Raw genomic sequence first — 6,387 nt, forward strand, 5'->3', positions numbered from 1 at the left:
TTCTAGCTCCTCTGCCAGCTGGGATGTAGGCACTTGTCTTAGACTCTGCCAATCAGATGCACTCATCTGGGATTTTGAATTTGAAACTAATGACACAAAGAAACAAGGACAGTGGAGATTTCTTTCTGGTGTCAGTGGCAGCGGCAGCCAGTTGGCAGGCACAACAGTGTCTGTGTTGCCAACCTTTGGATCTAGTATTGAATACCAGGGGTGACAACAGAGCAAACTGCAGTCTCTGTGCTCAGTGGCAGCGGTAGCAGTGTACCAACAGGCAGCTTTCTGGTTCTATTTGTGGCTGGGTATTATTTGCATAGCTTCTCTTTATTCTTGCCTATTTTCTCAGTTAACCTGGAGCTACCATTAAATATTGTTCCAAGAGATTAACTGCTGGGTAAATTTTTACCAGGAATGGTTTGTTGTAGGCAATAGAATCTCAGGGAAAGGTGCTGGTGGTTGGCAGGGTGGCTGGAAAGATGAGATTCGTTATTACCTGGTTTGAGATAAAGGCGAAGAGAATCCAGCTAACATTGAGGAACTGAATTTTCACAGCCCAGGGTAAATAGTAGCAAAGTAGCTAATTAAATTATTCCATGGGTCACAAGTACTGATATGCCAACTGAAGTCAACCCTTTGGGCTTCCAAGTGCTACTGCCATAGGTGGTATGAAGAGTAGGTAGAACTCAAGGATTATTGAGGTGTTGTCATTGCTTCTAATATTGCCAAACATCCTAAAGAAAGAATAGCAAGCTAAGATTTCTAAATTATTAGTTTGTCAATCAAAACCTAAGGGATCTCTATGACTGTGTTATAAAAATGAATGAGGTTTTCAAAAAGACATAAGCTCTTACAGCTGAAGAATTCAAATAGTTGCAAGCCTAACACAACATTTGGTCCTCAATGGTCCTCAAAGGTCCTCAATTTTGCCAACTTTTATTTTAATTCATGGACTGCCTGGCCTCATATGAGGAAGTTAGGTTATTGATCAGGAAAGAGTGGTATCTGAATATCTGGATTGAGCTATATTGGGGAATTTGGCTGACTCGGACCACCCCAAATTCCCAACCTACTGAGCCTCCCTTGTCAGATGAGGCAGCCTCTTTGGATTCTTGATTGCTTGAAGATCCTTTCTCAATTACTCCTCATAAACTGCAGTTATTTTTGTGCCTCTGTCTTTCAGAAGAAAAGGCAATTCTTTCATGCCCAATCCTCTCTCTTTCGTGCACCTCTTGCATTGCTTTCTTTGCAATAACATATCAGAATATGCCAAGAGATCCCAAATAGTATATTGGGACCATCCTCAGAAACGTAAAAAGATAAGTTACCAGGCAAAGCTAGCACTTTCTACTATTGACAGAATAGAGAAAGGCTGGAAACACTCAAGAGTTAAGGAGCTAAAGTAAATTTTAAAAGATTAAAAAGTAAAGGTTACAATCAAATGCAAAGAGAACCAAATGAAAACAATTATGTATAAGTATTAAACACAGAGGCATGGACACATGGAACAGATCGACAGATCTAAGAGGGGAGGTTGGCTGAGGGGGTGGGGGAACTGAATAAAAGAAGGTGAAGAGGTATGTCGACTCAGCCTCAGCATCCCAAGCTGGCAAGTGATTTAGGAGCTCTGCTGGCTTCCTAGCCCCACGTTTAAAGAACACATAGCGACTCGGAAGATCAGCTCCAATGAACATGTCAGTGTTGACTTTACAAGAATATGAATTCGAAAAGCAATTCAACGAGAATGAAGCCACCCAATGGATGCAGGAACACTGGAAGAAAATCTTTCCTGTTCTCTGCTCTGTATGCTGCCTTTATCTTTGGCGGTCGGCACCTAATGAACAGACAGGTGAAGTTTGAGCTGAGGAAGCCATGAGTGCTCTGGTCTCTCACCCTCGCAGTCTTCAGTGTATCCCGTGCTCTTCGAACTGGTGCTTGTAGGGTGTACATTTTGATGACCAAAGGCCTGAAGCAGTTTGTGACCAGAGTTTTTACAATGGACCTGTCAGCAAATTCTGGTCTTATGCATTTGTGCTAAGCAAAGCACCTGAACTGGGAGATACAATATTCATCATTCTGAGGAAGCAGAAGCTGATCTTCCTGCACTGGTACCACCACATCACTGTGCTCCTGTACTCCTGGTACTCCTACAAGGACATGGTTGCCGGGGTGGTTAGTTCATGACTATGAACTACGGCGTGCACGCCGTGATGTACTCTTACTAGGCCTTGCGAGCGGCGGGTTTCCGAGTCTCCTGGAAGTTTGCCATGTTCATCACCTTGTCCCAGATCACTCAGATGCTGATGGGCTGTGTCATTAACTACTGAGCTACTGGATGCAGCATGCCCAGCATTACTCTCACTTTCAGAACATCTTCTGGTCCTCACTCATGTACCTCAGCTACCTTGTGCTCTTCTGCCACTTCTGCTTTGAGGCCTACATCGGCAAGATGAGAAAAACCACCAAGGCGGAATCGTGTGGGAACTGAGGAGGAAGCCATAGCTCAGGGTCATCAAGAAAAATAACAGACAAAAGAAAATGGCACAAGGACTCACACATGGTGCAGCTACAACAAAACACATGAGCGAACACAGAACCCAAGGCAGCTTAGGGATAATCAGGTTGATGTACCCCAGTCAGTTTATGATCCTTTTTGGGTGAGGACTCACTGAGTGCACCTCTATCTCAAGGGACTGCTGCTAGGAGACCCCATTCCCTCTTTACCTGTCAACTTTAGGGCAAAGGAGAGCAAAAGTGTGCCAGAGGCAGAGAGAAATAGAAGGCAAACAAAGGCTATTAACACTGTATGGAAAGTATTTACAAAGGGTTGTATTTCTCTAAGGATGAAAGAAGTTTACTTAGAAAACTGTGGGAGCAAATGCACACACAATCCTTTCTCATCTTTTTGACACTAAGCTGGAGCCAAAAGAATAAATAAAATGGAAGAGACACAGGGTGTATATTAGAACATTCATGCTTTTGAGAAAATTAAAGCCTCAAGAAAAGTTAGTAGCTGTAGTCCCCATGAGAAAATATGTCTTAATCACCTCTTATGAAAACAGATGTAGACAAGTATATTTCAACTGGTGTGTTTCCCTGAACAGCACAGCCTCAGGCTAGTGAGTTTGCCAAGACCAAATCGGGCACAATATTTTCCCCATGTTCCTCCTGGGAGGTTGGAAACAATGCAGCTCAGTGCCGAAAGGAGCAGCTCCCTCTCAGAGCATTTCTGATAGTTTTAGCAGTCATTTATACTCTTAAATGAGATATGATGCATTATCCTTGGTTCAGGTGTCCCAGGCTTCTTTTAAAAAGAGTAAATATGGGATAGAAAAAAGCCAACCAAAAGATTTGAAAATGGCTTCTGTACTACGAGTAAAAAGGTGTAACCGTTCTTCAGCTGGGAAAGGGAAAGGAACGGGAGAAGTGAGCCGATGATCTGTACAATGCATTTCTCTCCCTATTTGACTTCACTCATACTCATAACTTCCCACATGAAACCTCGTGGCACAGCCCATATTTTCTATATTTTTGTGAATTTCAAAAAGATCTTCAAGGCTCTTCCTGATATTGAGTGGACACTGTGTTTCTGCATCATCTGCATTTGCTCCCTATGCAATGTAGAGGTGTGTAAAGTGCCCTCTGCTGGTCAAGTGGAGATACTTCAACAAACACTTGGGAAGTTTGGCTGGAACAGTTGACAACAAAGGGCCCCCTATAGACTTATCCTTCAAATTTTAAATGATACAAAATACATGTCATATTTTTGGCCAAGTCAGAAGACATTTTTCCTGCTTTAAAAGTCAGCTTCAGAATTTTTTTTTTTGAGTTGATATACATAATTTATTTTATTTTTTTTAATTAAACCTTTATTGTTCAGATTATTACATTTGTTCCTCTTTTTTCCCCCCCATAACTCCCCTCCTCCCAGTTCCCGCCCCACCCTCCGCCCTCACTCCCCACCCACTGTCCTCATCCATAGGTGCACGATTTTTGTCCAGTCTTTTTCTGCATCTCCCACACCCCTTTCCCCCCCAAGAATAGTCAGTCCATTCCCTTTCTATGTCCCTGATTCTATTATGATCACCAGATTATTTGTTCACTTGATTCTTAGATTCACTTGTTGATAGATGCATGTTTGTTGTTCATAATTTGTATCTTTACCTTTTTCTTCTTCTTCCTCTTCTTAAAGGATACCTTTCAGCATTTCATATAATACTGGTTTGGTGGTGATGAACTCCTTTAGCTTTTCCTTATCTGTGAAGCTCTCTATCTGACCTCAGTTCTGAATGATAGCTTTGCTGGATAAAATAATCTTGGTTGTAGGTTCTTGGTATTCATCACTTTGAATATTTCTTGCCATTCCCTTCTGGCCTGCAAAGTTTCTGTTGAGAAATCAGCTGACAGTCGTATGGGTATTCCCTTGTAGGTAACTGAGTTTCTTTCTCTTGCTGCTTTTAAGATTCTCTCTTTGTCTTTTGCTCTTGGCATTTTAATTATGATGTGTCTTGGTGTGGTCCTCTTTGGATTCCTTTTGTTTGGGGTTCTCCGTGCTTCCTGGACCTGTAAGTCTATTTCTTTCACCAGGTAGGGGAAGTTTTCTGTCATTATTTCTTCAAATAGGTTTTCAATATCTTGGTCTCTCTCATCTTCTGGCACCCCTATAATTCTGATGTTGGTACGCTTGAAGCTGTCCCAGAGGCTCCTTACACTATCTTCGTATTTTCGGATTCTTTTTTCATTTTGCTTTTCCGGTTGGGTGTTTTTTGCTTCTTCGCATTTCAAATCTTTGCCTTGATTCTTGCGCTCCTCTGGTCTGCTGTTGGGAGTCTGTATAATATTCATTATTTCAGTCCGTGTATGTTTAATTTCTAGGTGGTTCTTTATCATAACATCGAGGGTCTCATTAGATTTGTTGAGGATCTCATTAAGTTTATCAGCGGCTTCTAGACAGTTCTTGAGAGACCTTAAAAGTGTGGTTCTGAACTGAATATCCTCCATTGACAGTTTTGTCCTGTTTCTTTGTCTCTGCATTTTTTATGCTTTCTTGGTGCACCCCCTACTGGTCTTTGTGTGCAGTCCTCCTGTAGTTAAGCCTTGATTGTTGTAGTTAACACTAGGGGGATTTGACCTCCAGGCCAGTTGGCTGTGAGAATCAGCTGTGTCTGCAGTGGGAAAACTTCTGTCCTCTAGGGAGGTGCTAATCCAGCCTTTGCCTGAGGCTATCTGGCAAATGGCTCTGCGCAGGGCTTGGGCGGGGCGGGTGGGTCACTCGGGCTCGGGATCAACAGGGTGGGCTGGAGAGAGCAGTTATGGCTGCTCTCAGTTCCGTCCCTAGTGGCTCTGCCTCACAGAGTCCCAGCAAATGCTGCAAACCTTGGAGAGAAAGCTGCCTTTGAGTTCCGACTGAAGCCAGACTGTCCCGCTTCTCCCGTTTGAGTCTGGGTCCCTAGAGACTCGCCCGGATCTGGAGCTCAGAATCTGAGACTCCCTCCCGATTGAAAGCACCAACTGCGCCCTCCGCCGCCAGCCCGCTCCGCGTGCACTCCGTACCTGAGTATTTCACTTCAGCACTGCGCCCCCTTTGAGTCTGGGTATGATATTCTCTTTCCTCCTAGTTGTAGAATTTCCACTCAGCCAGCCTTCCTGTGGTTCTGGATGATGTCCGTTCCGTCTTTTAGGTGTGTTTTGATTTGGTTGTTCAAGGCAGCAATCTCCGGCGTTAACCTATGCTGCCATCTTGGTTCTCCTCCCACATCCCTCTTAAAGACTTCCAGTTTCTTTTCAAAAGCCTTTATGTAACCAAACATAACATCAAGTGTCTTGCCAGTTCCTTGTAATTTAACATCGAAGTCATTCAAATGTTCACAAAAATTGCAAATTGAAGATTATAAGAGAGGGTTTAGCGTGCCAGCAAAAGTTACTGGCGTGCCATGTTTGGCACAGGTGCCAGGGGTTGCCCACCTCTAGTCTAGAAGGAATATAAGTGATGTTAGTAGAAAGATCAAGGTCAAAATTCTTGTTTCAGATGGGGTCTGAGTTTGCATTCTTTGATTAAAACCATAGAAACTTATTCTGGCAAACCAGTAGAAAGGGAATTTTCTAAAAGGCTCTGGGGTTGCTTACAGGATCAAACTGAATGCTCAAGGGCTTGGTTTGAAATATTCCATTGCAAAATGGGAGGACACACAACCCAGATTTGCCACCATATCTTGATTGCACACTATGGAATGAAACAATTCCCCCCCCCCAAAAAAAAAGTAATTGGGTGCTCTTAGGAATAAATGACTAGTGGTAGAAAACCCCATCAAAAGCCCTGCACACTCAGGGCAGTCTATTTAGGCCTTCACTGTGTCCAGCTTGGAATTCTGAGGGGTCCTGGAAGTGCCCACC

General features: G+C 43.3%; 1 pseudogene; it reads left to right on the top strand.

Annotated features, from left to right (window-relative positions):
* Positions 1-926: 926 nt before the first annotated feature.
* Positions 927-3,796, top strand: LOC118657629 (annotated as a pseudogene).
* Positions 3,797-6,387: the final 2,591 nt, after the last annotated feature.

Source organism: Myotis myotis, unplaced genomic scaffold, assembly GCF_014108235.1.
Source record: "Myotis myotis isolate mMyoMyo1 unplaced genomic scaffold, mMyoMyo1.p scaffold_m19_p_6, whole genome shotgun sequence".
Lineage (NCBI taxonomy): Eukaryota > Metazoa > Chordata > Mammalia > Chiroptera > Vespertilionidae > Myotis > Myotis myotis.